General features: G+C 38.0%; 1 long non-coding RNA gene across 2 annotated transcripts; it reads right to left on the minus strand.

The window, feature by feature from the left end:
* Window positions 1-2,520: 2,520 nt before the first annotated feature.
* Window positions 2,521-3,533, minus strand: LOC108353252 (uncharacterized). 2 transcript variants are annotated; one of them, XR_001842556.2, is made up of 2 exons: window positions 3,409-3,533; window positions 2,521-2,739 (listed from the first exon to the last, which is right to left on the minus strand). It is a non-coding gene; the product is annotated as an uncharacterized LOC108353252 (long non-coding RNA). The 2 variants fall into 2 exon arrangements; XR_001842555.3 differs by having other exon boundaries at window positions 3,399-3,515.
* Window positions 3,534-9,622: the final 6,089 nt, after the last annotated feature.

Consider the following 9,622-nt stretch of genomic DNA (forward strand, 5'->3'; position numbering starts at 1 on the left):
GCTTGAAATCCCTGTGACCCTTAAAGAGACAGTAGACATTTTTCCTCACATCTAGGAATCCAGGAATCCAGGCCCTCCATAGATTTGGGGCCATCAGTTATGTAAGGGCAACACCTCAAGCCCCTCCACAGGTAGAGGATGAAACCACAGGTTAAGTAAGCTCAAGACAGATCTCCATTATAATGAGGTACCTAAAGGCCTGGAGGCTTAGCCAATGAACTTTCATTTCTAGACAGTCCTCCCTGCAAAAGGTATTTTATTTCAAGCCTACCTTGAGAAGTGGGGTACAGTTTTACTCATCCACTTTTCACCATAACAATAAATGCCTTAAAACCACAGACTGTCTCTTTCATCAGGATCTGCCAAGGGGAGCCGCAGAGAAGGCCTTTGCTTACAGAGCTGCCATCTAATCTCTCTTAGAAGGCCTCCCTAGCCACCATCACTAAGCCAGCCACTGCCTTCAAGCGAAGGCCTACCCTCATGGGCTGAGCCAGAGCTTTGTCTTTTTTTTCCCTCTTGACCTGGGTCTAGATCCAGCCCTGAGGGGACCTACTCCATTCTCAGCTCTTTCGAAGCATCCAAGAGGCGTCTGGATGCCCAATAGCCTGGGAACCCGATGGCCTGCACTGACAAGGAACCCCACCATGACTACCACCACTGCCCCAAGCCAGCTCTAGCTGTGTCCTGCACTCTGTCCAGGCTTCATCTCCCTTGGCTTCCCACAATTCAACACCTGCCAGGTGACAGTGTGGGGTAAGCTTAATCAAATCCTTTGTCCTCCCAGAGTACCTGAACCCTGTTGTGTCGTGGACACTGGACCCCCACAATAAACCTACATTTATCTATTAAGAACACTTTTCCTTACTATTTAAATTTTATTTTCCTGTTAATTTTACATTGTAAAAATTTTTATCATATTCTGGAAATTTTTTGATCATTATTTTTTGACCATTGTTGAATACACCCCACCACCAAATCTACTACATCTTTTATCATTTAGCAATGATTTTCAAACCACAAGTTGAGAACCACTCTATCTGTACTCTAAAGTTTCACTATCAGTCCTAATTTTTCAGGTCTTAAGGTGCTATTCTCATTCATTCTACATATCCAACTTCCAGACTTCAGAATGTCACCTGTGTAACCATCTACACTATAATCTCTCCTCAAATCTCTTGCTCTGTGATTTGGCACCATTTTTTTCAGATCATGACTGAGCCCAGAAATTTAGACATAGTTTAAAACAGTTTAGGATCCCCAGCTCTCTAACTTTCTTGAATACTCTAGCTATCAGGAGACTGGTTTTTTGATGTTTTGGTTAGAAAGCTGAAGTTTTGTCTTACTGAGCTCTTGCAAGATTTCTGTATATTGGCCTGGCTTTAGAAATGGTAAGAGAAAGGAGAGAACATGTTATGAAGCTTCCATTTTAACCTCTGACCATGGGACAAAATGCTCTCTATCCCTTCTCAGAGAGAATGACTGGAATTGCTATTGTCATGAGCGTTATCACCATTGCTCAGCTGCTACAATAAGGTTCTTGTATGAAACCTCCTTTGCTATAGTCATGAGAGAATGTAATATGAAGAAAAACAAATGTTTCTAGCTATGCTCACCCAGCCATCCTCTGAGGTAGTTTTCTACAACCTCTGTCCAGTGATTTTTCCCTTAGAAAATCTCACCTCACACTTCTCTCCAAGGTTCTCAGCTGGATTTTATAAGAGTCTCTTTTCTCCACCTTTCTCTGGTGGAAATGATGGCCTATATAATTCTGAGTAATAAAAGGAGCTTTCTTACTGTGTTTCTAGGCTGCCTCATAGGTTGTTGTCTCCTGGTGTTTTTCATATCTCACCGCTTTGAACAGTGAGGTAGGGATGAAGTGTGGTTATGGAGCTGGGTGTTGGATTTTCTCCTTTTAAAATTCTATATAATAGTGCAATAGTAGCTGTGGCTGAAAGAATAGTGACATCACTCCTTCCAGGTATCTACTTTGTGTTCTTTATCTATTATGTATGTAAGAAGCATGTTTTCTATCATAATCAGTAAGCTTTCTGCTTGGATTTTGTATTCCCGTGGATTAGAAATTCACCATATTTGTCTCCTTTCAATACTCTTTGGCTCATAACACCTTGCTTAAATTTTATTCTAAAATATTGTATCATAGATGATTTTGTAGGTAACCTTAGTCCTCTCTGAGAAATAAGATGTAAATGAGTTCATGTTTATTAAAATTACATTGTATACCATAGCCAAAAATCCATTCATATGATTGGAACCAATAATACATGAATATATTAAAACATTTTTGAAGGAAAGGCTCTAAAGGAAGTGTGGAAGCAAAACAAAGGACGGTGATGGAATTTGGGTATCATAAAAAACAGAAGGAGGGACTAATGGAGGGGTAAATGAGTAGAAGAGATACAGAAGTGGGAAGTGAGTATAGTAATGTAAGCCACAGGATATGTTATTCATCTGTGAAATTATTACAATGAAACCTATGCAAACTAATTACTAATGCACATGTTTGAGTCTCTATTGAGTTTTATTAAGTTATAATAAGCATAAGACAATACAACATCTATATTAAGCTCATATTTCATTGCTGTGAGGATGACGTAAAACGGGAGGATTATTTTGCCTCCAAGTTGAGGGGATGCAGTCTATCACAGTGGGGAAGGGATGCTACAGGTGTGTTCCTTGGAAGGAAGCCTGTGGTTTGGAGTCCTCATCTCATTATGTTTCCTGGAAGAGGAAAATAACATGTACAAATATTTTATGAATAAAAGGGCAATGTAGTAAAGTATAATGTAACCCTTCATTTCGGATCTAAGAATCTCCTGTTTAAAAAATACATTTACACTGAGCAGACCTTGGGCACTGGTTCCTCACCCATTCTCGCAACACCCAGAGGAAGCTTGTCACCAGGTGCCCTAAAAGGCCTAGGATCACAGGTGAGGAGGGCAGAACATCTACCCAACACCCTGAGTAAATGGGTCCCTAGGAACCAGGGATGCAGGAACCCCAACCCAGTCAGTGGCACAGTTCCATTCAAGTCTGAAATTGGACCTTGAGCAGACTTTAGGTGTTGGTTCCTATACCCATTCCCACAACACCCAGCGAAAGATCATCATCACCCAGGTGTTCTGACACCTCTAACATGCCTAGGATCACAGGAACACAGGATAAAAAGAACAAAGGATCACAAGATCACAGGGTACAGGTTACTAACAGGACCAGCACCACAGGAATACAGGATCAAAGAGGTAACTCAGATCCTAGGAGATCAGACAAACACAAGAGCACCTGAGCTCTGACACATTCAAGGTTACAGTTGAGGCCACACCATCATCCTCAACACCCAGAATATCTGGGACCCACATAGGAACAAGGGAAACAAAAACCTCCATGCACCCAGAGGCACGGGTTCCTTCCAGCTTGTGTCTGTCCCAATAGACAATTCAGGGTTCTAGCATTCCTCCCAACCCATTCCTGCAACACTCAGAGAAAGCTTGACTTCCAAGAGCTCTGACACACTCACGATTCCAGAATTACAGGATACTGGAATCACAGGATCACAAAGACACAGGAACTCTGAGGAGTTCTGACACAACCATGATCAAAAGGAGGATAGGCTCCAGGCAGAGACAGTTAGGGCAGGCATTATTGATCACCAGATGGTGAGAGGCAAAAACAAGAAAATAAGCAACAGAAACCAAGGCTATTTGGCATCATCAGAACCCAGCTTTCCCACTACAGCAATTTCTGGATACCCCATCACACCTGAAAAGCCAGATTTGGAGTTAAAATCTTATCTCATGAGGATGATAGAGGAGTTTAAGAAGGACATGAATAGCTTGTTTATAGAAATATAGGAGATTACAATAAAACAGGTAAAGAAATTAAAGAAAACTATCCAAGGTCTGAAAGTGGAAAAAAAATCACAAAAGGAGACAACCCTGAAGATAGAAAACTGAGGAAAGAGATCAGAAATCACAAACAGAATAAGCATCACAGAAGTAAGCATCACAAACAGAATACAAGATATAGAAGAGAAAATCTCAGGGTAGAAGATACCATAGAAACCATTGATACAACTGTCAAAGAAACTGTAAAGCACAAAAAGTTTCTAAACCAAAACATCCAGGAAATCCAGTACACAATGAGAAGATCAAACCTAAGGATAATAGATATAGAGAGAGTGAAGATTCCTGACTTAAAGGGCCAGTAAATATCTTCAACAAAATTATAGAAGAAAACTTCCCTAGCCAAAAGAAAGAGGTGCCCATGAACATACAAGAAGTCTACAAAATTCCAAATAGATTGGACCAGAAAAGAAATCCCTCTTGTCAAATAATAGTTAAAATACCAAATGCACAAAACAAAGAAAATTAAAAGCAGTAAGGAGAAAAGGTCAAGTAACATATAAAGGCAGACCTATCAGAATTACAACAGACTTCTCATCAAAGAGTATGAAAGCCAGAAGATCGAGGGCAGATGTCATACAGACCCTAAGAGAACACAAAGACCAGACCAGGTTACTATATCCAGCAAAACTCTCAATTAACATAGATGGAAAAACCAAGATATTCCATGACAAAACCAAATTTGCACAATATCTTTCCAGAAATCCAGCCTTACAACGAATAATAGATGGGAAAGTCCAATACAAGGAGTGAAAAACGCTACACTAGTAAAATGTTACAGAAAAAAAGCAAGAAATTAATCTTCCTGGAACAAACCTAAAAGAAGAGTCACACAAACATAATCCCATGTCTAACAACAAAAATAACAGGAATCATCTATCACTATTCCTTAATATTGCTTAAAATCAATGGACTTAATTCCCCAATGTAAAGATATAGACTAACAGACTGAATGCATAAGGAGGACCAAGCATTTGCTACATACAGGAAACACACCCCAGTGACAAAGATAGACACTACCTCTGAGAAAAAGGCTGGAAAACAATTTTTTAAGCAAATGGTTCCAAAAAAACAAGCTGGTGTAGACATTCTAATATTGAATAAAATGGACTTTCAACCAAAAGTTATAGAAAAGATAAGGAAGGAAATTTCATATTCATCAAAAGAAATATCCCCCAAGATTAACTCTCAGTTTGAATGTCTATGCTCCAAGTACAAGGGTATCTACATTCATGAAATGAACTTTACTAAAGCACAAAGCATACATTGCACCACAAACAATAATAGTGGGAGACTTCAATACTCTACTCTCAGCAATGGACAGATCATGGAAAGAGAAACTGTACAGAGCTACAGTCAAACTAACAGAAGTTATGAAACAAATGAATTTGACAGATAATTATATGACATTTCAACCTAAATTCACAATAATATACCTCCTTCTAAGCATTCTGCTTTCTCCACAATTGATCATATAATCAGTCATAAAAGAGACCTCAAAAGATACAAGAAGATTGAAATAGTGCCATGCATCTTATTGCATCACCATGGAATGTGGCTGGTCTTCAATAACAAAAAATAATAATAATAACAAAATAAAATAAACAACACAAAGGCCACATATATATGGAAGCTGAACAATGCTCTCCTCAATGATAATTTGGTCAAGGAAAAAATAAAGAAATTAAAGACTTTTTAGAATTTAATGAAAATGAAGGCACAGTATACAAAAATTTATGGGACACAATGAAAGCAGTGCTAAGAGGAAAACTCATACCTCTGAGTGCCTCCAAAAAAAAAAAAAAAAAAAAAACTGGAGAGAGGATACATCATCATCTTGACAACACACCTGAAATCTCTAGTATAAAAAGAAGCAAATACACCCAAGAAGAGTACACGACAGGAAATAATCAAACTCAGGGATGAAGTCAACTAAGTAGAAACAAAAATAACTATACAAAAAAAAAATCAACAAAACAAGGAACTGGTTCTTTGAAAACTCAGTAAGATATATAAACCACCAAAGTAACCAGAGGGTACAGGGACAATGTCCAAATTAACAAAATCAGAAATGAAAATGGAGCTATAACAACAGAAACAGAGAAAATTCAAAAAATCATCATATCCTACTACAAAACCTATATTCAACAAAATTGGAAAATCTGGATGAAATGGACAATTTCTAGACAAATACCAGGTACTAAAGTTAAATCAGGATCAAATAAACCATCTAAACATTCCTATAACTTCTAAAGAAATAGAAGCAGTTATTAAATGTCTCCTAACCAAAAAAAAAAAAAAAAAAGCCCAGGTCCAGATGGGTTTAGTGCAGAATTCTATGAGACCTTCATAGAAGATCTAATACCAAATAGCAATACTGTCAAACCTATTCCATAAAATAGAAACAGAAGGAACACTACCTAGTTCCTTCTATGAAACCACAATTGCACTTATACCTAAATCATACATAGACCCAACATAGAAAGAGAACTTCAAGTAACTTTCTTTTATGAATATCAATGCAAAAATACTCAATAAAATCATTGTCAACCGAACAAAAGAACACATAAAAATGATCATTCATCATCCCAGGCATGCGGGGATGGTTCAATATATGGAAATCCATCAATGTAATTCACTACAAATAAAAAGAAAAAATGATCATCTCATTTGACAAATTTGACAAGGAATCATTTGACAAAATTCAATACCCGTTCATTTTAAAAGTCTTGGAACGATCAGGAATTCAAGGCCCATAACTAAACATAGTAGAAGCAAAATAGAGCAAACGAGTAGCCAATATCAAACTTAAGGGAGAGAAACTTGAAGAAATCCAACTAAAATCAGGAACTAGACAAGGCTTCCCACTCTCTCCCTACTTATTCAGTATAGTACTTGAAGTCCTACCCAGAGAAATTAGCCAACAAAAAGAGGTCAAATGGATACAATTTGGGAAGGACAAAGTCAAAGTATCAGTATTTGCAGATGATATGATAATATACTCAAGTGACCCCAAAAATTCCACCAGAGAACTCCTAAAACTGATAAGCAACTTCAACAAAGTGGCTGGATATCAAAGTAATCCAAAAAAATCAGTAATCAAAAAATTCCTCTACTCAAAAGATAAATGGGCTTAGAAGGAAATTAGGGCAACGATAACCTTCACAATATTCACAATGAATATAAAATACCTTGGTATGATGCTAATCAGGCAAGTGAAAGATCTATATGATAAGAACTTCAAATCTCTGAAGAACTAAATCAAAGAAGATTTCAGAAGATGGAAAGATCTCCCATGTTAATGGATTGGCAGGATAAATATAGTAAAAATGGCCATCTTGCTAAAAGCAATCTACTGATTCAGTACAATCCCCATCAAAATTCCAACTGAATTCTTCATAGAGTTAAAAAAAGCAATTTGCAAATTCATTTGGAATAACAAAAGACCCAGGAAGGTGAAAGTTCTCAAGTATAAAAGAAGTTCTGGGACAATCGTGATCCCCAACATTAAGTTGTATTACAATGCAATAGTGATAAAAATTTTATGGTATTGGTACAGAGACAGACAAATAAATCAGTTGAGTAGAGTTGAAGACCAAGAAATGATCCTACACACCTATGGTTATTTGATCTTTGACAAAGGAAATAAAACCATCCAGTGGAAAAAAGCATTTTCAACCAATGGTGCTGGTTCAACTGGAGGTCAGCATGTAGAAAAATGCAAATTGATCCATTCTTATCACCTTGTACAAAGCTCAAATCCAAGTGGATCAAGGACCTTCATATAAAACCAGATACACTGAAACTAGTAAAAGAGAAAGTGGGGAGAATCTTTGAACACATAGGCACAGAAGAAAATTTCCTGAACAGAACATCAATGGCATATGCTCTAAGATCAAGAATCAACAAATGGGACCTCATAAAATTGCAAAGCTTCTGTAAGGAAAAGGGCATTGTCAATAGGACCAAACAGCAACCAACAGATTAGGGAAATATCTTTACCAATATTACATCTGAGAATATACAAAGAAATCAGGAAGTTAAACTCCAGAGAGCCAAATAATCCTATGAAAAAATGGGGGACAGAGCCAAACAAAGAATTCTCATCTGAAGAATATCAAATGTCCGAGAAGCATGTAAATAAATATTAAAAGTCCTTAGTCATCAGGGAAATGCAAGTCAAAACAACCCTGAGATTCCACCTCACACCAATCAGAATGGCTAAGATCACAAACTCAGGTGGCAATGAATGCTGATGAGAATGTGAAGAAAGAGGAACAGTCCTCCATTGTTGTTGGGATTGCAGACTAGTACAACTATTCTGGAAATCTCTCTGGAGGTTCCTCAGAAAATTTGACATTGTATTACCTGAAGATCCAGCTGTAACACTCCTGGGCATATACCCAAATGATACTCCAACATACAATTAAGACACATGCTCCTCTATGTTCACAGCAGCCTTATTTATAATATCCAGAAGCTGGAAAGAACCCAGATGTCCTTCAACAAAGGCAAGGATACAGAAAATGTGGTACATTTATACAACGGAGTACTATTCAGCTATTAAAAACAATGACTTGATGGAATTCTTAGGCAAATGGACGGAACTAGAAAACATCATCCTGAGTGTGTTAACCCAACCACAAAAAAAACACACATGGTGTGCACTCACTGATAATTGCAAATTGACCCAGAACCTCAGAATACCCAAGTTACAAACCACAGACCACATGAAGCTCAAGATGTTGGAAGACCAAAGATGCTTCAGTCCTTCTTAGAAGGGAAAACAAAATATTCACAGGAGGAAATAACAGAGACAAAATGTGCAGCAGAGACTGAGGGAAAGGTCATCCAGAGTTGACCTCACCTGGGAATCTATCCCATATACTGTCACCAAATCTAGATAATATTTTGAAGCCAAGAAGTGAATGCTGACAAGAGCCTGATATAGCTGTCTCCTTCCAAAGTCTAAGGAATACAAAGTCCAATGCTCTCAATCAACCATTGGACTGAAAACGGGGACATCAACAGAAGAGTTAGAAAAAGAACTGAAGGAGTTGAAGGGGTTTTCAACCTCATAGGAAGAACAACAATATTAACCAACCAGACCCCCTGGAGCTCCCAGAGACTAAACCACCAACCAAAGAGTACACATTGGAGGGACTCATGGCTCTAGCCACATAATTAGCAGAGAATGGCCTAATCGAGCATCAGTGAGAGGAGAGGCCCTTGGCCCTGTGAAGGCTCAATGCCCTCATGTAGGGGAATGCGAGCGTGGGGAGATGGGAATTTTGTGGGTGGGTGCATGGGGAACACTTTTGTGGGGCAGGGGGAGGGGGAAAATAAATACATTGGGCTAGATAAACTGATCATATTAGTTAGGTTTTATGTATAATACAAGAGTTGGTAATGACGGTAATACTGTAACATAAGAAGAAACTATGATTCTAAGAATACCAGACACTGCACATGTGAACTAAAAAGTAGAATGTTTCCCATCTCTTGCAACAACTAAAGTATATGGTGGATGGAAAAAACAACTCAGTCATTTCCACCTAAATTGGATATTATGTTAATATAGTTTGAGCTATGAATTCACAGTGTAATCGTTAGAGAGTTGCTTTCAGTACATGTGTCATTGAAGATATTGTTTGTGGAATATGGTGTGTGTGTGTGCATGTATGTGTGTGTGCGTATGTGTG

The sequence above is a fragment of the Rattus norvegicus genome, chromosome 20 (genome assembly GCF_036323735.1).
Source record: "Rattus norvegicus strain BN/NHsdMcwi chromosome 20, GRCr8, whole genome shotgun sequence".
Taxonomy (NCBI): domain Eukaryota; kingdom Metazoa; phylum Chordata; class Mammalia; order Rodentia; family Muridae; genus Rattus; species Rattus norvegicus.